Consider the following 23,322-nt stretch of genomic DNA (forward strand, 5'->3'; position numbering starts at 1 on the left):
GGCCTGGACTTTCTGGAAGTCCTGGAAAGATTTTGCAGGGATGCAGTTATGTTCCAGAAATCTTCTGAGATAAAATGGCAAGAGAGTTTTCTATTGATTAGATTCCACTCTCCTGATACAAACATCAAGTTCAAAGTAAAAGCTGAAAGTCCTTAAAATATACAAAAAGATGAGTTACCATGCTGCTAAATTGGGTAATGGACCACCCAGAGGGCCTCCTGCTTGCCTTTTGCAACATTCTACACCTTCACCCAGACATGGGAGTAAAGACCACTCACATTATCACATTCTACTATTCCTCAGAAAGGTGCTTTGGAAAAGGAGATTCATTTGTTACAGTTAAATTTGTTTCATTATATTTTTAATCACCTTTACTCATACAAGTAATATATGTTTGCATTTTTATTATGAAACTATTAAAGAGAAGGCAAAATTCTCTTTGAACACTACCCCTGATCTCTGGAAGTAACTGCTCTTAACAGATAGTTCCTATGCATTTATGTACCTATATATGTGCCCATGCCATGGAAAATATGCAGAATTGTTTTTTTACGTAAATGGCATCACAGTGAATGTCCCCAGGGAGGCCTCCACAAGGATGCTTCCTGCAAACATCAACTGTTAGTAGGGGTATAGTTGAATGCATTGTGGTATATTTCAATTACGATATTCCATGCAGCTGTTCAGAGGAATGATTCAGCTCTAAATGTACAATTAAAGCTTCAAGAGGTATTGCTGCATTTCCTTAACTTTTGAGGGACTTAATTTTGCAGTCATGTCTCAGGACTCAAGGAGGTGTGACCAGTTACATGAAGCAAGTCAAGGCAGCTTTGGCAGGATCCAGACCTGCCAAAGAGGTGAGATGGGGAGACACACAGCAAGAGAGAAGGTTCAGTATGGCAAGCTAAGCATGGCATCCAAGGATATACAGCAATCTTGTCACAGTGCAAGCAAATTAGTAGCACCTGGGAGATAGCAAGGGAAGATGAATTCCAGGGGGTAGAGGAGACCCAGAGATAGAGAATTCAAAGTAGATGCCGATAAGGTAAGTGATCTCAGGCACATCTTCACTCTGACAGATGCAGCAATGGGTGGCCCTGTTAGTGGTAGCTGGGTTCTGGAGACTAGGCTGGAATTCAAGGTCAAGTGCAGACTATATGAGATAGGGATCAAGGCAGGCCTTTCTTTGGAAGAGATATTATAGTAGAGACCTGAATGAAGTAAGGTATAGAGCCAGATAAACAGATCTAAGAAGAAACAGGGAATGCTTAAAAAAATAGTAATATTCAAATAGAATTGGAAGGAGATGGGTTACTTCAATCTACCTTTGTGTCATTCATTGCCATTCATCTGTCAAGTATTTGTCAAAATTTTACTGTGTACAGAACTCTGCAAAGACCTGGGAATACAATGATAAACATGGCGGACAGGGTTCTGCCCTCATGGAGCTTGTATTCTATGGAAGAGAAAAAAATAACAGGCGTAAGAAACCTTGTAGAGTCAAAAGGTATGAAAAAGCTTGAGTGTTTGAAGAACTAAAAAAAGGGCACTGTAGTTGGGGTCTAGAGGGAGAGGTGTGAGAGAGTGACACGGGAGATCAGAAAGGTTGGTAGGAGGAGACTCTTGCAGGATCTTATAAATTAGGACAAGGAGTTTGCATAAATTCAAAACATAATGAGACGACATCAAAGTCTTCAAGCAGGAGTTGGAGAGAGGGGATGACATAATCCAGTTTATATTTTAAGATTATAAGTCCTGTTAAATACAGAGAATAGATTGAAGAGAGGCAATATGGCAGCAGGCATATGAGTTTTTGGAACCGTCTGGACTACAGTGATGGTGGTAGAGAGAAAAAGAAGATGGCATATTTAAGAGACCACAGAGATGGAATCCAAAGCCTTGTTGATAGATTGGAATAAGGGATGAAAGAGAGAAAGAAGGCAGTTTGACTTTGAGATGAGTGTCTGACAGAGGAACTGGGTAAATATCCATATCTGACATGGACAAGGTGGTAGGGGACTTGATGACCTCACATAAACCTCTTCTCTTGTATCTCTGAATTACACTTACCTCCATTTAAATGAAGCATTATGATGGTTACCTGGAATTACAGAATGGCAAGGCCTCACAAGAGTCAGATACATGCTCTGGAAAAAGGACTCACAATTTAAGGCAAATGTTACATTTGTTGATTTGTTCATCCTGTCTCTCTTGATAATGCCCTTCCTGCACTATGTATGATATATGGTGGCAGTTGTTATGGTAATGGGATAAGGGTACAGAATTGAAAGATTGTGTAATTAGGAAAGAAGCTCAGCCTATGTACGAGCGGGCTCTGAGATACCAAGAGGTAGCCTGAGTTCAGCGGAGTCTGCTAAAACTCAAGCCAGAGTGGACTCTCTCTTTGCTGTTTCCCCAGCTACTCCAGGAGAACAACACTATTGGCTGAGCAGAGTAGGTCCAGGCGATGTTAAAAGAGCCTGAGAACAGGCATTGACTAGGAACCCAATAAAAAGTGCAGAGTGAGAAATGAGATTCAAGAATGAGAGAGGGGCTCTGTTATTCAGTCGAGGACTTTGGATGGAGTCAGACAGACTTCTTCTGACTATAGCCACATTACCTGGGCCTCTATTTTGTATTTAATCCATTATCCACTATATAATAATTACTGATGAGGTTCCTTTCTTGTGCACTCTTATAAAGCAATTCTCCTTTCTTCTGAAACATTTATCTCACATCTTTTTTACTGTGATAAATTGATTATTGTCTGTTTCTACCTAGCAGGCTGAAAGTCCCATGACAGCAGAAGCATGTCTGAATTTTGCTTCTACTGTTTGGCAGGCCGACTCACTAGTATTATGACAATAAGGCACAAACCAGAGGTTGGGTCTAGATATGAACATGTCACACGGTGTCTGTGTAGGACTGGAAAAACCAGGTTTGAACTATATAGAACCAGAAACTAGTCTACTGAAAATTTTTCTAATCAGCACATGCTTAAAACTGTAAACGGAAAATCCAGTTCTCACAACATACTTGAAAAATGCAGTTTATATAATTATAAATGTCACGTGCATTTATTATTTTTTTAAATGACGAAAAGGAAATAGAATTTATCATTACATCTATGTTTATAGGGTATAAACTTACATTAGTACTATAAATAAAGTTTGATCAACACAGAGACAACAAATTTTTATTTTCTTTGCAGAAAAAATATTATTAAACCATTGTCATATAAAGAAATAATCAAAGAATGTGCAGTAAAAATTTAACCAGAAAAAATATTATATCGATGTGCCACGCATCTAACAAAAATTTGATTTTATAATATATGTGTATTTGTCAGTTTTTAAAATCTATAATTGGTTGTGATTTCTTTTGCTATGATCACAATTTTATATTCTTTTTCTTAATGAGTTTCCTCTGAAACAAAGATCTGCCTCTGAACATGCCCCATGACCATTTTATACATACTTAGATAATAAACAGTTGTACAGTTAATTTAAATTGAGAATGTAGTCAGTGCAGAAAGTTTAATGAGAGTCTAAGAATTCCAAATCGACTTAGGGCTACTTCTTATTTCCATCTTAGTTTGAGTATATTTCAGAAATATATATTAGGTATATTTGAAGAACTGCAGTCAGAAAGAGAAAGATTGATTTCTTCTATGTTTTTCTAATTTATGTTTCTCTTCCCACCCTCTCCCTAGATAGCTAGCAGTTTCTGACCCCTTGAAAATCAGAAAGGAGTGGTAAAGAAAGGTCTTAATGGAACTATATCGGCTGGTTTCCTGTTCTCTGGGTGGGGCAGATTCCATCTCTATGGGGGTATTTTGATAGGCTCGCAAGAAGTTCTCCACTGGAGTCCTCTCTCTACAGATCCCTTGATCAAGGAAGATGTAGATACATACCTCATTTGAGTGGTTGCTCTTGACTTCTTTCTCACCAAGGTGTCACCTACAGATTCCTGCTGCTGGATCCCTCTTTCTGTGTCTTGGTTGGTCCATATTTGATCCTTGGGAAAGTCTCTTGTATCCCTTGTTCCAACATGCCTTGGGAGTACAGACCAATCCCAGCATGGTAGTTGTCTCCTGACTCCAGCACCAAAACATTGGGTAGCCCTCATTGTTTTATAGATTCCCCAGGCAAGGGTCATAGTTGGCTCCTATCTGCCTAGTGGTTTCCTCAAAGTCTCCTCATAAGACTAGAGGTGAAAAAATAGTAAATCACCTGCTACCTCTCCCCTTTTATTGTCTTCACCTGGTTGAGGGGTCAAAAATTCATCCACCAGTTCCTCAGGATCATTTCCTTTTCAATATGCGATTTGGTACCTCATTTTGGAATTTCCCATCAATTGTGTTTTGGGCCTGGTCATAACTTCAATTTTAACATCCAGTTACAGTCTCAGTTGCCTTTGCTTCATTTCATGCTATGCAGCCCCATTCATCCTTGGACCACTAAATTGGACATAAAGAAAGGAATGGTCTTTTTAAAATGTTAGTTATCACGTGTTCAAATTAACTCACATTTCCTCTCATGTTTGCTCACTTTTAATTTCTTTGGAAGAAAAGAAATTGCACTAAAATATTTTTGATAGATGGGCCTATATAAATATAAAATTAGTTAATTCCTTTTAACATCAAGTATATATTGAGTGTTTCTTTTGTGCAAAGCACTTTGCTGGGCACAAAAAAATCAACACACAACTGAGGTTGTGTGAATTTTATATATCTATTTCCCACCTTCTCAACCATCTTTTTTAGACTAAATTCTTCCCCAAATCAGGAGACACTAAAGCGGGACTGGCAGGAGGGTGTTGCTAATGACCATCAATACCTCTCTTCAATGTAGTATTAAACCTTGAGTAGACTAGAACTGAGAATCTGTCTCCCTCATGTTCCCAAAAGAGAATTATCCTCTTCACAGCTTTTGTTCATCTCACAGGTGCTAGATTCCAATATGGTAGCCTTACTGCCCAGGAGAGCACTATACATCTAATGTGAATTTCCATTTCTCCCTTGCTCCTGAATCTTCTTGACTTCCCATCTGGACTCACATTTTGAAATTGGTTATTTATGATAAAATTAGGTACCTTAAGCTATGCGATTTGATTATATTCTTTACATCAGTGGTCCCCAACCTTTTGACATCAAGGATTGGTGCTCCTATGAGAATCTAGTGCCTGATCATCTGAGGTGGAGCTAGCGGTGGGGAGTAGCTGCAAATACAGATGAAGCTTTGCCTGCTGCTAACCTTCTGCTGTGCGGGACTGGTTCTTGCTTTACAGGTTCGAGTGCTAATGCTAGTTGGTGACTAATTCCCAACTCTTAGAAAAGGGACTTTTTTCTCTCTGGGGGTTGGGTTTGGCAAGGATTCTTTTCAAGAGCCCTGTAAAAAGACAGAATCCTTTACTTGAAATGTTAACTTCCTCCATCAAGACAGGCTCTGTTGATAGTTGGATCTCTCCCCAATGCTCTTTGCTTTAGATGAGATGAAGGGAGGAGATTGGGTAAATTGCTTTCCTGGAAACTGGAAGAATAAGGAGTGACCTTAGATGTCTCCTCCCAGAGACTTCTGGGAAGAAGTTGCAGCTGCCATTTTAGTTTTCCTACAGACAGTATCCTGTGTCTTTTTTTTTCTTCTTCTTTTTTTATGGCTTCAAGGAGTAAAATCAAATATATCTTCTTTATGACCATGCCAGGTTCTACATTTTGCTAAGCACTAAAGGTTTTCTTAGGTCTTAAAAGAAGTGTCAGGGGTTTTAATTCTATAAAAAAGAAAGAACTGGATGTTCCAAAGGCAGACCACATGGTCACCACTTAAAAGTACAAGTTTATAGCAAATGGCTGAAACTTTCTAGTAATGCTGAAATGATTTTGTGTAAGTGTACCGTTTCCAAATATTTTTCAAGATTCATTTGGTAATGATTAAGCTAATGTTACATCTTTTCAGTGTTATGAAAAAGATGACTTTCAATTTGAGAGAGATTTCAGCAGTTCACTAAGGAAATAAAACCAACCTGGTCCTCTTCTCCCCCTGGTATGTAGAGGGAATGGGCTTTTGTTATTAGGGCACCTCAGGACACTCTGGGTGTCTGCTGTGTATCTAAAAGAATGAAGAACATGCACCCACTGGAACTCCCTGGAGACTTTTAGTAAATTGGGGTATTGCTATCATGCTCATGAAAACCATGGAACTCTCAGAAGGCATGCCACAAATTTTCTTTGTAGTCCCAGCAAGGACATGCTTCATTGCATTATATAAATATACAAATAAAATGAAAAGGACTGGTCAGAACCATCAGGGGGATAGGTCAAGAGAGTAATCTGCAAGGCATAACCAGCCAATAGCTAAATGGATGCTGCGAGGACAGTGTCCCTGTAGGGGGTATCCTTGCATGCATTTGGACAACCCTAGGCTGACAGGGAGATTTCCTCAATGTTTTATGTACTGGCTACATTCTCGTAAATGCTAGCCTGAGGTCATTAATACATGATAGAGAGAGAAACTGTTCACCCAACGTAAGACCCCAGAGAGAAAAAATGCAAAACAGATACAGATAAAAGGTAATTTATAAGTCTCTGGGTTGGTACTTTCATTGGTTCAAGGAGGGAAAGAGGCAGTGCTGGAGAGGAAGAAGACATTTATAGAAGACATTTATAGATGAGTCTTATTGACTATATTAATCCAATTCCAACTTAATGTGGTCATATAAATCTTAAAGGCTTACTAATTTATGGATTCAAATAAAGTATGCAAGTAAAGATGACAGAGTAGGTAAATACTGTGGAGGCCTCCTCTCACAACCACATCAAAATTACAACTAAACTACAGAAGAATCATCATGGAGAGTCACCTGAAGTCTAGCTGAACAGAAGTCCTACATCTGGAGACACATGGAAGAGGCCACCTCGGGACTGGTAGGAGGGGTGGAGACACAGAACTGGGTGGTCCCACACCCATGTGTAGTGGTTGAGAACTGGGATGGACATCTCGGCTGTGGAGACTCCCCACAGAGGAGCATGGGGTCCTGGCCTCACACCACGTTCCCTAACTCAGGGTTCCAGTGCCAAGAAGAGAGGTTTCCACAATTTCTGGTTGCGAGAACCAGTGTAAATTGTGGCTGAGTGAGACAGAGGGCAGCTGGAGTCACAAAGATTCCTCTTAAGGCAGTGGTCCCCAACCCCTGAGACGTGGACCATTACTGGTCTGTGGCCTGTTAGAAACTGGGCCACACAGTAGGAGGTGAGCAATGGTCAAGTGAACAAAGCTTCTCTGTATTTGCAGTTGTTCCCCAGCACTAGTATCACCACCTCAGCTCCACCTCAGATCATCAGGCATTGAATTCTCATAGGAGCACCAGTCCCTGGTGCCAAAAAGTTTGGGGACCTCAGTCTTAAGTGAACCACACATAGATATACCAGCCAACAGACCCATTCTCTCTGAGCTCCAGCACTGGGGCTGCAGCTCCAAAGATACCAGAGACATATGAGGAGGAACTGAATTGTCTGGCTTTAGAGCAAGCGCTGGAGGGGCAGCTTTCTCCCAGACAGAAGTGCTGCAGAGGCCACTGCTCTTTTGTTGAGCCCTCCCCACTTCCAGCCTGCAGTGGGCACCATATCTGAGTCTCCATTGGCGACTAATACAGGTCGCCCTGCCCAGGTGATTCCCTGAGACCCCACCCCTCCCATCTTGCTGGCCCACCTAAGCCAATTTCAATGAATTTTCCATACAAATGGCCTGTGTTGGCTCATGCTGTGAACTTTCCAAAAATCTCTCAAAAGTTCAAAAAACCTAAACAAGCAGCATCTGGCCTTGGTGTGCTCTATACGTCTTGCTGAGCAGCCCCAAGTCCAGCACTAGCAGCAGCTGGCCTCGATTCCCGGCTTGGTCTCTCAAGGCACATTCGAGTCCTGCATAGGTGGCAGCCATCTGCAGATTTCTTAGTGGCTCATGCCAGGTAGCTCCAGGCAGGGCTCAGGCTATGGCCGAACTTGGCCTGTAGCAGGGTCCCTCCCAGGAGGCCCCAGGATAAGTACACCCAGGGGCTGGCTTTGATCTGAGCCAGAGCATCACCAGAGCCCCACATCTGAGGATGACACACCCAAAGGGCAGACTGGGCAAGCAAAGCACCAGAGCCCTGGTAAAGTGAATCCTGCTCTGTAGGGTCAGGCCCTGTACAACAACTCCTCTACTGTAGTTACTAGCCAGTCATCACCATCAATCAGCCTGAGGGTCAGTCCCCCCACTGATGTGCAAACAGCAGCCCAGGCTCAACTACAACTGGAGGGCACACCTGGAGCACCCGGCTCTGGTGACCAGGGATACTGGACCCCACAGGACACTTACTACATAAGGTTACTCTACTAAGATTAGAAGACATAGAAGCCTTACTTAATACATAGAAACAAACACAGGGAGGCAGACAAAATGGGGAGATAAGGAAACATGTCCCAAATGAAAGAACGGATCCAAGCTCCAGCGAAAGAACTAAACAAAATGGAGACAAGTAATACACCAGATGCAGAGTTCAAAACACTGATTATAAAGATACTCAATGAACTTAAGAGAAGAGTAGATGAACTCAGTGAGAACTTTAACAAAGAGATAAAAAACTTAAAAATGGAGATAGCAAACAAAAAAGAACCAGTCAGAAATGAAGAATACAATTATTGAAATGCAGAATACCTTAGGAGAAATCTACAGTAGATTAGATAAAGCAGAAAATCAAAGCAACGGTTTAGAAGACAAGGTAGCAGAAAACACCCAATCAGAATAGTAACAAGAAAAAAGAATCTAAAAAAATGAGAATAGTTTAAGGGGCCTCTGGGACAATGTCAAGTGTACCAACATTCACATTATAGGGCTACCAGAAGGAGAAGAGAGCAAGGAATTGAAAACCTATTTCAAGAAATAATGATGGAAAACTTCCCTATCCTGGTGAAGGAAATAGACATACAAGCCCAAGAAGCGCAGGAAGCCCCAAACAAGACGAACCCAAAGAAGCCCACACCAAGACAAATCATAATTAAAATGCCAAAAGTTAAAGACAAAGAAAATCTTAAAAGCAGCAAGAAAAAAGTATTTAGCTTCCTAAAAGGGAGCTCCCATAAGACTGTCAGCTTATTTCTCAAGAAAAACTTTGCAGGCCAGAAGGATTGGCAGGAAATATTCAAAGTGATGAAAAGCAAGAACATACAACCAAGGTTACTCTACCCAGCAAAGCTATCATTTAGAGTCAAAGGACAAGTAAAGAGCTTCCCAGACAAGAAAAAGCTAAAGGAGTTCATCACCGCCACGCCAGTATTAGAGGAAATGGAGGGACTTCTTTAAGAAGAAGAAAAAAAATAAAGATAAAAAATACGAATAATAAAATGGCAATAACTATATATCTATCAATAATTACTTTAAGTGTAAGTGGATTAAATGCTCCAATCAAAAGATAGGGTGGTTGAATGGATAAGAAAACAAGACCCTTACATATACTGCCTACAAGAACTCACTTCAGATCCAAAGACACAGACTAAAAGTAAAGGAATGGAAAAAGATATTTCATGAATATGGAAACAAACAAACAAAAAAGTTGGAATGGCAATAATTATACTAGACAAAAAAGACTTTAAAACAAAGGCTATAACAAGAGACAAAGACAGACCCAGTAATCCCACTTTGGGGTATTTAACCAAAGAAACCCAAAGCACTATTTCAAAGGGACATGAGAATCCATATGTCTATTGCAGCATTATTTACAATAGTCAAGATATTAATGGATGAATGGATAAAGAAAAGGTCACACACACACACACACACACACACAATGGAATATTACTCAGTCATAAAAAAGAATGAAATCTTGCTATCTGCAACAACATAGATGGACCTAGAGGTATTGTGCTGAGTGGAGTAAGTGAGACAAAGACAAATGCCATATGATTTCATTTAACACGTGGAATCTGAAGAACAAAATAAACAAACAAAACAGAAAGAAACTCATAGATATAGAGAACATTTTGATGGTTGCCAGGATGTTGGGGGGTGTGGCAAAGGGGAAGGGATTAAGATGTACAAATTGTTAGTTATAAAATAGTTATGGGGATGTAAAATATAGCATAAGGAATATAGCCAATAATATTGTAATAACTATGTGTAGTGTTGTCAGATGGGTACTAGATTTATCAGGGTGATCACTTTGTTGGTTATATAAATGTCTAATCACTATGTTGTACACTTGAAACTAATATTGTAATTAAAAAATTTTTAAATTATTTTTAAAAAGTGTGTGTGTGTGTGTGTGTGTATGTGTATGTGTGTGCTATAAGAAACTGACACACATTTATGGAGGCAGAGTGAGTTGGCAAGCTAGAGACCCAAGAATGCTGATGATTTGGTTTACTTCCTATCTGAAGGCCAGGAGGCCTGAGACCTAGGATTAGCCAGTATTTCAGTCTGAGACCTAAGGCGGGAAAAAAGCCGACGTTTTAGTTTGAAGATAGTCACCCAGGAAGAATTCTCTCTTGCTCAGAGGAAGGTTAGCCTTTTGGTTCTAGTCAGGTCTTCAACTGATTTGATGAGGCCCACCCACATTAAAGAGGGCAATTTGCTTTATTCAATCTACCAGTTTAATGTTAATCTTATCCAAAAACATCCTCACAAAAATACCCAGAAGAATGTTTGACCAAATACCTGGGCATTCTGTGTCCCAGTCAAGCTGACACAAAATTAACCATCAAAACCTCAACCCTTGTCAACTTGTCACCTACATGCATCTCCTTAAAATATATTTAATCATCAAATGAAGAATAACAAGGTAATAATTCCACCTAATATGATACAACTCTCCTGTGTCAATCGAAAATGCACTAATCTCTTCCCCAGAAGAGGAGATAAAATCTTTAAATGATGTTACTCTTCTCCTTGATATCCTACAACTTAAATACTATGTAAAGCCAGTGTATCTTGTTACATGATAAGGGGATAAGAGAGGAAAGAAAATATATATTCATACAAATATATATTTTCTCCTTATTATAAATGTGTGTGTGTGTATATATTCATACAAATATATATTTTCTCTTTATTATAAATGATAATAATATAATATTTATCTTATATAAATATTATAATAAGGAGAAAATACTCATAACAATTATAGTCTTCATATCTAAATAATTGTTATGAGTATTTTTGATTGTTATGAGTGTGGGTGCAGGAACGCCAGCACCCACACATTTATAATAAGGAGAAAATACTCATAATAATTACAGTCTTCATATCTAAAACTGGTCATGTGGTAGTAACTGGTATTTATAACTACCATCATTACGACACATTCTGTATTTCCTTTGCCTTTAGTAAAGTATCTCAGCTGGTCTTGTTTCTTTGTCTAGTGAAGTGACCCAAACATTTACTCCTGAAGAGTCTGGACCACTGGTAGTCCTGCCAGAACTGGGTTGTTTCAGTTTTGCATTAACCTTGATCACAAGGTTGATAATACTAAGAGATGCCCTAAAGGATCTCCTGTATTACAGGTACACACTTCCTTACTTTCTTTGTGGAGTAGTAGTCCAATTTCTCCTTGGTAATTGAGATCAATCACCAAATCAGCACAGTAACCTCCTTTCCTGCCTGTTGATTCAGAGGTATGAGGAGCCCAAAGTGGCCAGGCAGCGGTCTTAGCTTCTAGTTCAATGGAATCATTGTACATCTTGATGGACGCATTCCTCCCTCTGCAACTAAGATCTATATGCCAGCAGAGCACAAAGTCACAAGAACAGAAAGCAAAAATTTTGCTAGTGGGTCACTAGGGGTAATAGTGAGTGGTGCCACTCCCATTTCCATCCCTTCATTGCTGGACCTTTGAATCCCGGGTATAGGAGAAACAGCACCATATATTGGGTACTGATTCAGAGCATAGGCAGCCTTCTGGAGAACCTTGCCCCAGTCCTCCATGGTATTCCCATTTGGCTATCTGGCTTGCACTGCAACTGAGTCTTCAAAAGGCCATTTCTGCACTTTACCAAGACAGTTGTTTTAGGATGGGGAGAACATGGTATGACCAGTGAATTCTAAGAGCATGGGCCCACTGCTGCACTTCTTTGGCTGTGAAGTGAGTTCCTTGATCAGAACCACTGTTGGTGGTTGATGCAGCATTATGTAAGTCTACAGATTGTAGGTTTAGCAGAAGCATCGCATGCAGGGAAGGCAAATTTGTATCCAGAGTAAACGCCTATTCCATTAAGAACAAAACACCTGTGCAGAAGAACGGAGAAGTAAGACTTTAAAAAATAATCTCGATCAAGTAGCTGTTGTGTATGTACTATAAGGTGGTCTCAGTGTAAGACAAGGAAGTTATGTTCCTGAATTGTGCCTGCCCAAGCTTGTGGGCCTCAGTTAGCAAAGACAATGATCCCAACATAAAGCAATAGAGAACTTATACTCTACCTGAAGTGTGACAATTTCACTCTCCCTTGTCATTAGAATATGAGGTGTATATTCATTTCACACATGAGGCTACAGAAATTCAGAGATTAAGTGGCTATTTCAGGGTTGTAAAATAGTGGCAGAGCTTGGATCTAAGCCCAGGTCGGCCTGCGTCTTCACACAATCTATGTGCTAAATGACCATCAGTACAGTCTAGATAACTTGAAGAGTTTGGCATTTCCAGACTTGAGAGCTTGGGGTCCATCTTCTCTGAGCAGGCATTTGAATCTTCTTTCTCCAAAAGGAACTGATCAGGAATCTGTGAGTGTCGAGATTAATCCATGATCAGAGACTTGTGTTTATTTCATTCACCGAATATGCATTCAATTGTGTTCATGCAAAGGCTTTAAAAACAACAATAAGAAAAAAGTTCTCCAGCCCACACTTAGACTTGGCAGCCTGAGCCCTGGCCTGAGGCAGGAAGTGAGAAAAAATATAATTAGCATTTACTCTGCCATAGACTCTGAGACCACAATTTCTTACCCTGGTATTAATCAATGCACATTTAGCACCAGCCAGTGTACACACCCCAGGGCTCAAAGCTTCTCCCTCTTCTCTACCCACCCCCTGGCTCACATACACAATGGATCTAAAAAGAGCTTTCAGGTAGAGCCGTGGTCCCATTAGCTCACTCTGTGGCAAAGGCACGGGAAAGTGTTTGGGATGGCAGATTTTCCAACCCTTGGGAAATCTAAATACAGACACCCAGAAAGCAGCCAAGCATTCTTCGGTGGGGAGGGTTCCAGCAGGCAGTTTCTTAGCTTGGTAATTGCTCGAGCACCACGTGGGGCAACTTGGGCTGAGCTGGGACTCCCTAGCTGTGTCTGCACTGCAATCTCCTCCAGTCTAGACAGATGGAGCAGACGGTGCCTCCCTCGGAGCACTCCAGGAACGCCAGCATCCACAGACAGAGCCCAGGCACAGGCAGAAGTCCTTAATTTTTTTGTCCCCTTCGGCCAGAATGTTTTGGAAATGCTTAAGATAAAGTGCATAAGATTACAAAGAAAGGTTAACATAATCATCGAATATTTGAAAAATCAAGTTTGTCATGCAGCGATATATTTGCTTAATATGTGTTTAATGGTGAAGTAAATAACAAGATTTCCCTTTCCTCATCTTATTTAAACCAGGATTGTTTCAAGATCAAGAAAATTAATCTCAATAAACATAACTACACTCATTGTTTCTTGTGGTGGTAAAGTTATAAGCATTTTACTTCTCTAATGGTATATAGTTCTATTCCTCCATAGTCATTCGTTTATTTATTTCTTCATTCTTCTCAGAATTATGTACCAAACAAGACATTACAATGTTTCTGAGCAAGATGAAAAAATGATGCCTGTTGGATAAAGATGGCCATACTTATTCATTTACATTTGGTCTGTAACTGCTTTCACACTGTATCATCCATGTTGAATAATTGTTTTGAGATCTCATAGCTTTAAAAGCAAAAAAAAAATTTACTATCTAGACCTTTACAGAAAAAATTTGTTGATACTTGAACCAGGCATAGAGACTTGCTATGGAGTCTCAGACATGATTATTCAACACGGGACATAGTGTGAAATCATTCACAGACCATATGTAAATGAATAAGTGTGGCCAGCCTCAGCCAGTGAACGTCGTTTTCTGACCACTGGTCAGAAATCATCATAATGCCTTGCTCAGTGCATGTTTTTGAGTAGAATGAATGAATAAATGAATGAATAGCATGGAAGAACAAAACTGTACATCATTAGGAGAGTAAAATACTTAAAACTTTATGAGAAGCAGTGCTGGGTGTAATTATGTTTATTAAGATTATTTTCTATGATTTTGAAACTTAATCCTGGTTTAAATAGAAAGGAGGAAGGGAGCTCTTACTATTAATTCACTATAAAAATCTACTATTTAAATAGACAAATGGGCTGTTAAATTTCCTCTTTAGCAATATTATTTTGGTTGTGATGACCTGAAAGAAAGCAAGACAGAAAGGCCATATAGAGACTAATCAGTAATTCTTAAGAGAGAAAGTAAAGTTCTGATCTAAGGCAGTAGTAGTTAGAGTAGAGAAGAGGGTAGTTCTGAGATATATTAAGAAATAAAATCAACAGGTCTTTGTAAGTAATTAAATACAGGCTATGGATCATTAAAGAGTTGCTAAAAATGCCTCACTGGTTCCTGACTGGTGACTGAACAGGGAGATGGATGTTAAGATGGGTATGAGGATGACGAGAAGTCTTGGTGGCAGGAAAGGTAGATGGGGAAGATGATGTTTTGCATTTAAGTTGCCTGTGGGCAATGTGAAATGGGTATCTAGGTCTACTGGAAGGATTGGGTTGAAGACACAGATGAAAAACATTAACATGTACCATGTGAGCCCCCCAAAATAACTTCTAGTCCTAGTTCTTCTACCACCCAGCTGGATGATTTGGGACATGTCATTTCTTTCTGACCTCAGTTTCATCATCTGTAAATGGGTAGGTGTCAGACCAGAGGAATTGGGCAAAAGTTTTCTCTAAAGGCACAGATGGTAAATATTTTAGGCTTTGAAGGTCATATATATTCTCAGTTGTATATTGTCTTCCTCTTCCTTCTTTTTCTCTTCTTTGTTATTTTGTAACCCATTAAAATGTAAAACATTTTATATATAAAATCAGAACTAGAGTTTGCTCACTCCTGGACTAGATAATCTCCAAGATTATCAGCCATAAATAGCTTCGGTAAGATAATATGTGAGCTTCCCTGAAAAAAAGCAGTCTTCTTCCAGTATTTCAAATATATTTTTGATAGAAGCATGACATATATATATAGACAAGTGCACAAATCACAGGTGGGCATCTTGATGAATTTCTATGAAGCAAATGCACGCAGGTAACCACCATGCAAATCAGGAAACAGAATATTACCAGCGCCCCCAGGGGCTTCTCTTCCTCCTCTTCAAGGTCATCGCTTACCTCCTCTCCCTAAACACAGATGCTAGCCTGACTTTTAACAACATGGATTAGTTCTGTCTCTTAGTGTTGGGCTTTAACTCACATTATGTTTATAAGATTCACCCATGTTATTGCAGGTAGCAGTAATTTTCATTATTGTGTAATATTCTGTTATATTGATTTAATACAATTACTTTATCCATTCTATTACTGATATATATTTGGGTTGATATATAACTGTATACATTTCAATTGGAAATGGAATTACTTAGTTGTAGCAGTATGTGCACATTCAGCTTTTTAGATACTGTCAAACGGTGTTACAAACATGTTATGCCAATTTATACTGCCTCAAGCAATATACAGAAGGTCTAGTTGCTCTATCCTGTCACAACACTTGAGAATGTCAGTCTTTTTATTTTTAGCCATTCTGGCAGAAGTATAGGAATATATCATTGTAGATTTATCTGCATTTTACTGATGAATGAGACTGAGCATCTTTTTATATATTTATTTGTCATTTGAATTCCCTCTGGTATATTTTCTATTGGTTGTCTGCTGTAAAAGTTCTTAATATATTCTAGATATAAGCACTTTATCCCATCTATGTATATTGTATATATCTTCTCTCACTCTTTGACTTGTCTTTTTTTCATCCTGTTATAGTTATCTTTGATGATAGAAATCTCTAATTTTAATAGAGTCCAATTTATCAATCTTTTCTTTTGTGGTTAGCATTTTTTGTGTCCTGTTTAAGAATGTCCACTTTTTCCAGTGACATAAAAATATAATTCTGTTACTTTCTAGATGTTTCAATATTTTATCCATAACCATTACATATGCATTGCATCTGGAATTGACCTTTGTGTGCAGTGTGAGGTAAAGGAGTCAAGTGTTTTTCTCTTATGAATAACCAATTGACCCAGTGACATTTCCTAAAAAGACTCTCTCTGCACCTTATGCAGTGTTACATTCATTCTGTGTTGTGGCAATATATGTGTGTGTCTTTTACTGGAGCCTTCATTTTGTTCCATGAATTGTATACCCATGAATAAAGTATATCCCTCTACTCAGTCTCCTATAATTTCCTTTAAAATATTTTGTAATTTTCTCTATAGAGGTTTCACATATTTTTTGTTAGATTTAGTTCTAGATATTTGATGTCATTTGATGCTATTGCAAATGGCATCTTTTAAACTTTACATTGTTTCTGGAATATAGAAATATAATTAATTTTTATATATTGACTTTGCTGAATTTATTTGCTAATTCTAAGCCTAGTAATTTTTGAAAGCAGGATTTTATCTTCTCTACAATAAGTTTTATAACTACAATATATTAGTAAAGAAAATATTTTTCTGGGTAACTAAAATACGAAAAATTCCTGATTTTAACTTTCTTCCTGCCATCAGCAGTACAATGGTTTGGCATGTGAATGAGCCACAATTTAATTTCAAGGATTCACCCAACCCTAGATGTTCTTAGTACCCCTTATTGTCAGCAATTGTGGCACCTCATATGAAAATAAAGCAGTTCTAATCCAATTATAGTGTGACCTCAAATTATTAATACATATGTCTTTGCCTGCAGATATTCTTAATTTCAAGAGAAAACCACTTTGCATAATCACAAAATTTAATGATCAATAAAGCAAATAATGTTTTTTATTGTTTTTTGTTTTGTTATATTTCGCTTTTTTATTTTTTTATGGAATCTCCTCAGTGGAGAACATCAGGTAAATGACAATGACTACTGGTGAAATTTCATTTAGCTGGCTCACTCTTTTAGACACTGTGATCATGAAAGCAGACAGTTAAGATCAAAGAAGTCTTAGAGATATTCCATTCCAATACATTTCTTTTTTTACAAATGAGGAAATAAACCCCAATAGGTAGTGACTTCTTCTAAGTTGCAGAGTTGGTTAGCAATAGAGGCAGAATTACAAGATAGGTTTCTCAATTTCTAACCCAGTACCTTTCCATTAAACCACACTGTCCTCCAGGCTCAAGAAGAAGCTGCAAGAGAGGACCTATGTTTTGGAGGTAAGGTAAGATTTCCATGATATATAATGGTGGGAGTGGGGGAAAGAGACTAACATTTTTTAGGTATCTCCCACAGGCCAGGTAATAGTCAAGGCATTTTCCACACATTAGTTCATTTAGTCCTTTCAGAAATGTATAAGGTAGCTATTATTCTGACTTGTGGATGAAGCAATGAGTCAGTGAAGCGATGTGAAGTGGTTTGCACAAGATCACATGTCCAGAGCACTGCAACTCTAATCTAGAACTGCTTAACTCTAACCCATGAACTTTTCCTTCTGTTCAGAAGAGTTCTACAATATAAAAGGTTTTATTTTTTAAATACTGTCAAGAATGACCAGAATTACAACAAGCCAGGAATTGGCCAGCACCTCTATTGTTCAAAATGATTCAGTCAGCTGGAGATTTTGAGAATTCTGGGTTTGAGTCTCCATCCATCAATGGACTGTCTATTCACCTTGAGAGTCCATGGGATTATCTCTGGAACATGTGGCGGGACTCCAAAGTGATAATAGGATATCAGCTAGTTAGATGAGTTATGTTCTACTTCTATTATTTATCACTTCATATTACCCCCCATAAAACAGATTTAAAATGTATTTCACTAAATGAACACAAGATGAAATTCTATATTTAGGAAACACATATACCCACATACCTACATAAGCCACCTTCTTATTCTGAGTGAATTGAATTAATAAAGGATTTCCCTCAATGATCAGCTGTAGAATTATTTCTGTATAATACTGAGCCACAGTGCCATTTTATTCATTCATGCACACATTTATTACTTCAAGACATTTTTTATCGAGAGTAGTTATTATAAATCAGGCCCACTACTAAGTGTTGGGAGACCCAGATGTATAAGATACAATCTTTGTTTTGTAATTACTTGTAAATTGACAAGGAGACATGCAAGTAACATTTCACTAATCATGACCCAACTGATAGGTTCCCAAGAGAGGCATGTACAAAGGGCATGGGAACTCTGAGAAGAGACTGGTTATATCTGCTTGTGGGAGGAAGAGGCAGTGTCAGGAAAAAGTTTCACAAAGGAAGTAACCTTTAAATTGAGTCTTGAAGGAGGAGAATGATTTCACCAAGTATCTCTTACCTGAAGATGTTCACCTGCCTTTTCAATGGCTTCCCTGACCCTACCTTTGCCCTGACTCCATCCACATGGCAACTGGTCGATCTTTATGAAACAATTAAGACTGTATCTTCTTTGCTCAAGCTCTTTGATGGCTTCCCAGTGAAATCTAAATTCCTTTGACAGTCTTCAAGATCCTACATGATGTAGCTTTTGTCTGCCTTTCTTCTCGTTGCGCTCCAGTCCTAATTCCCACATCCCCCATCACTACATTTCAGTGACTATGATTTTCTTTATGTTTATGTATGAGTTCTTTCTGGGTCTTACAATTATACCAAAATGAATCTTTAGGCCTTCAAAATGTATATTGTTGAAAGAGGATCCAACACCATGAAACAAAGTCAAAGAATGTTTTCCTGCTTCTTGTCTCAGGGACTTTGCATTTTCTGTTTCTTCTACTTGGACTCCTCTGACTCTGATCTCTGTAAAATTGTGCCATTCTCTTCATTAGGATCTCAATTACTAAGAGGTCTTTCTCCATCATCTTAGCTCCAAACCTCCTGCTCACTTGCCTGAAACACATACACACAAACTTCTCTCTACTTCACTACCCTATTTTCCCCTCTCTCATTACTTTACTCAGTGCCAGGACCATTGTATTATTTGTTTTTCACACCCACTCTTCTTCACAGTTAGAATGTAAGCTCTTTCAGGTTCAGAACTATGATAATTTTTATTTCTTTTCCCCCCAGCACCTAGAATAGTGTTTGGCAAATAATAAATGATCAATTGAAGAAAGATAGAGCTTACAATAGAGTTCTTAAAGATGTTACTCTTGTTATCTAATTATATAACCAATTTGTTTTGTTGGTAGCAAAAGTTTTTGGGAGATAGTGCTAAAAATATTCAAACTGTTATGTAGCAACCTCTTGAGCCTTTCTTGTTTGAGATTACATCAGTTCACTGGAATGGTTGAAGAGACAGGAAACTGATTTTCCCCATGTGGATCAGTAAAAATTTTAAAGTAAATCTTGGCTTTTTGATTCTGTTTTTGTTGCAATGCCTCGATTTTAATAGCCAATTGCCCAGCCTTCCTGTAAATCATTTTAGGACATGGGTATGATGTATTTGGGGAACTGTCAAAATGTAAATTGATGTTGTCACAGGTTTTCAGCAGTCAATCCCTATGAAGCAGTAAAAGCCATGTTCATGGCTTAGGTGTCAGAAACTCCAATCAACACTCTGCTGAGTGCCTTGTAAACCTTAAAAGGCCTTTAACCAGCTTTAAACATCAACTTATGGTCGTATAACACTCCTATATAATCCCCAAAGAAATCATAACTCACATGGAAAGCTGCCCCTCCATTAATAAGATTATTGCAGGTCTTTTCTCTAGTACTGTGCCCTTTTAACGTTCTCAGAGCTGTTTATTATTCTTTTATGCCCCTATCCATAGTAGGAGAAGAGTCTGGTGATCTTTCACAATCTCCAGACTTGGGATAAGGAGAACAATATGAACATAAATTTTGGTTTGAAAGAATCATCCCAATGAGTATTCCCAGTCTCATTCACAGCTTCAAAGTAGATAAGAATTAATAGATAAAGCAGTTCAAGAGAATATTAAATGAACTAAGCTATCTAATGTGATCAGCAAAATCCTGATCACAGTAAGTGCTCAAGAAATGGTAACAATTAGCTATTGCTGCATCTACATTCTATCACTTAATCTGTGGTGTTAAAATTTGATCTGGTCTGTCTCCTATCAGACAGGAGACTAGAGGTTAGGAGATTGAATTCCTCAGCACTGGAAATTAGCAATGTGTCTGAAATATATTAGTCATTCAATTTATGCTTCCTGACTTAGAGTGCTGGCTTCTGGGTCTCACTCTATCACTGATTAGCTGTGAAACATTGGGTAACTTTGCTTAGCCTTACCAGGTCTCACTGTTCTCATTTGTAAGAGGAAGAGATTAGATTTTATGGTCTCTAAGGCCCTTTCCAAATCGGACATTCCATGGTTCTACTAACACAGTCCTATTAAGTAAGCTAAAGAGGATTATTAGAAACTGTTGTAGCCAAATTCCATTTCCCTTTGCCTGTTCTGACCATGTTCTCTACAATGGGGAATTATCCAAGCTAATTTCCAAGCATTGCAAGTGATTGTTTTGCTGTTATTAAGATTTCTCCCTAGTCTTTCAGAGTTTATGCCAACTCCCAAAACATGGTAGAAGTGGCTATGAACCAAATGTTACCCTAGTCACTTTGTCCCACTCTACTTCCTAACATCCTATGTATGGCTCATGGAGGTCCATGGTCTCAGTTAGTAAATAATTATTTAATGTTTAGTTAAACAATGGTTTGATTATTTTAAAAATGGTTTAATTCAGTTCGGCAAATAATTGTTGCATCTCTACTGTGTGCCAGCGACTGGTTAGATTCTATAGCTATAAATTAAATAAGAAAAATCAACATTTATTATGACTAAAGAATGCTATCTGCAGGATTGATACGTATTCTCAGCCATATTGAACATTTTTTCTTTTTTCCAGATTAAGAGAGCTAGATGCAGAGATCCAAGGTTAAACCAGTTGTCTCAAAATGAGTGAAACATAAATACAGGTCTCCTAGGTTCCAGATGATCACATATATAAATAATTAGCAAAGAGGCTTTTAATCCAATAAATGTTATTTTACTTCTCTACCTTGTTTAAGTTGACATCTAGAATTCATTCTGCATTTCTTTGCCACTCATCCTCCAAGTAATCTAGTCTGCCTTATTCATATTTCTGAATTTTAGTCACTTCTCTACATTCCAACCTAAAATGACCTTTAAGCTCCTATTATTTCTCTCCTTGCATTAATCTCCTAATTTTTTTCTATTGCCAGTCTTACCCGCCATTAATCTGCTTTCAATATTGAGGCTGGAGTGGTTTTTCTAAAGTTCAAATTTGTGCATTCCAACTACTTAAACCAGAGACAGTGAGGAAGGAACAGAGTCTGTAAATATTTAGAGATGTAGCAATCAGCAATTGGTGATTGAGTGCATTTCAAATAGAGGGGCAAAGTTATGAGGAAGACGGAGTCAAGAATGACTTACACTTTATAGCTTCATTAAATAGGTAGGTGGTGGTGGTGCCATCAGAAGAAAAAAAAATATAGGAAGAGTAGATTGGTGGGGATGATGGTGTAGGGAATGCTATGGCTCACTGACTAGGATTCCTCCAGTGGCTAGAAGTGTGGCTGCTGATGGCTCATTGTGAGACTCTCTCAAGAATGGTCACCATTAATTGCATCAGTTCCTCTCCCTCAGCTCACACCCATCCCTGCATGAGAGCTCCTTTTGAGCAAGTGATGGAGGAGGAAAAATACCAAACTAGATTCATGGTTGAGCAAACTCAGTATGTAGGTGCAAGCCAAAGAATTATCACTGCTACATAATAGCTACTCTCAGTGGTGGCCCTAAAAGATAGTAATGAGAGAAAATTCGCCCAATTGGCAGGATTTCAGGTGGTGCACTTGATCATCTACTTTGTGTAGAAAGAGCAGTGCTTGAGAAAAGGTTATTTATGGATTAATCAATAGTGGTAAATAGCTTGTCTCATTGGTCTAAGCCCTCGAAGAAGAGTATCTGGAAGATCAAAAACAAGAAGGTCTAGAGAAGAGGTACATGGGCTAATTTATGATGGTGAGCACAAAACACAAATAACTTGTACCATATGTTAAAGTCCATCAAAAAGTATCCACATAGAAGAGGCACTAAAAAACTGTATAGACAGAATGGCTTAACCAGTTGACATCAGTTATTGGCTACTCCAGTGATGGTATAATATGTACAAGAATAGAGTATGCTGGCAGGTATAGAAGCATGGGCTAACAGTGTAAGTTTACATGCTTCACATAATCTAGCTACCCTCATTGCTCAATTTCTAACCAGCCAATAACAGAGACTCAACATTAAAATCCCGATATGACACTATCCCTTAAGGGTAACAGCCAGTCACGTGGTGGCAAGTTAACTATATTGGACTCTTCTCACCCCGAAAGGGGTGACAATTCATTTAGACTAGAATGAACACAAATTCCAAATATAGGTTTACTTTTCATGTCCACAAAGCCTCAGTAAGCACCGCTATAAGATGGCTTAGAGTATTTGATCCACCAACCTAACATGATATTAGATGAAAGGATTCTCTATACAGTAGAGGAAGCATGGCAATCGGCAGATGGCTGTGTAATCCAATGGTTCTTTAACATATTGTACCACTTTGAAAATACCTAATACAGTAATGGCAGGCCTTTTGAAGGTACAGCTGAGGTACCAGCTTGCAGGTGACACCCAATAAGAATGGACTGCTGTGCTCCAGGACATAGTGTCCACTCTAAATCAAAAACAATTAAATGGAACTCTGTTTTCAGTAGGTAGAATACTTGGGTCTAGAAACCAACACACAGAAGAAGGAATGACCCCACTTACTATCATTCCCATTGGACCCCCCCAGCAATTTGTGCTTTCCAACACTCCTAATCTAGGTCGTTCAGGTCTAGAGAAGTCTGTTTCCAGAATCAGAAAGCTCCCCCAGGGGATGTAGCTTAAATCCCATTAAACTTTAAATTATGGCTGCCATCTAGTCACTTTAGTCTCCTGTGCCTAGAGAACTTCAGTCAAAGCCAACATACTGTCAGGGTTAATTATCCTGATTATAGAGGAGGTAGAGCTGCAGTTATACAATGGGCCAAGAAGGAGTACATTTGCCAACCAGTTGATCCGCTGGGGCATCTCTTGGGACTCCCCTATC

General features: G+C 38.7%; 1 long non-coding RNA gene across 2 annotated transcripts in view; it reads right to left on the reverse strand.

Moving 5' to 3' along the window:
- Positions 1–3,248: 3,248 nt before the first annotated feature.
- LOC120614956 (uncharacterized) overlaps positions 3,249–23,322 on the reverse strand; it is a 59,283-nt gene continuing 39,209 nt past the window's right edge. Inside the window, exons 2-4 of one of the 2 annotated variants that reach the window (XR_005656155.1) lie at positions 12,444–12,741; positions 11,547–12,251; positions 3,249–4,459 (exon numbers count right to left, since the gene is read on the reverse strand). This is a non-coding gene — a long non-coding RNA (uncharacterized LOC120614956). The remainder of the gene's footprint in view (positions 4,460–11,546; positions 12,252–12,443; positions 12,742–23,322) is intronic. The other variant, XR_005656156.1, reaches the window with a different exon arrangement.

This window comes from Pteropus medius, unplaced genomic scaffold, assembly GCF_902729225.1.
Source record: "Pteropus medius unplaced genomic scaffold, Ma_sr-lr_union100, whole genome shotgun sequence".
Taxonomy (NCBI): Eukaryota; Metazoa; Chordata; class Mammalia; order Chiroptera; family Pteropodidae; genus Pteropus; species Pteropus medius.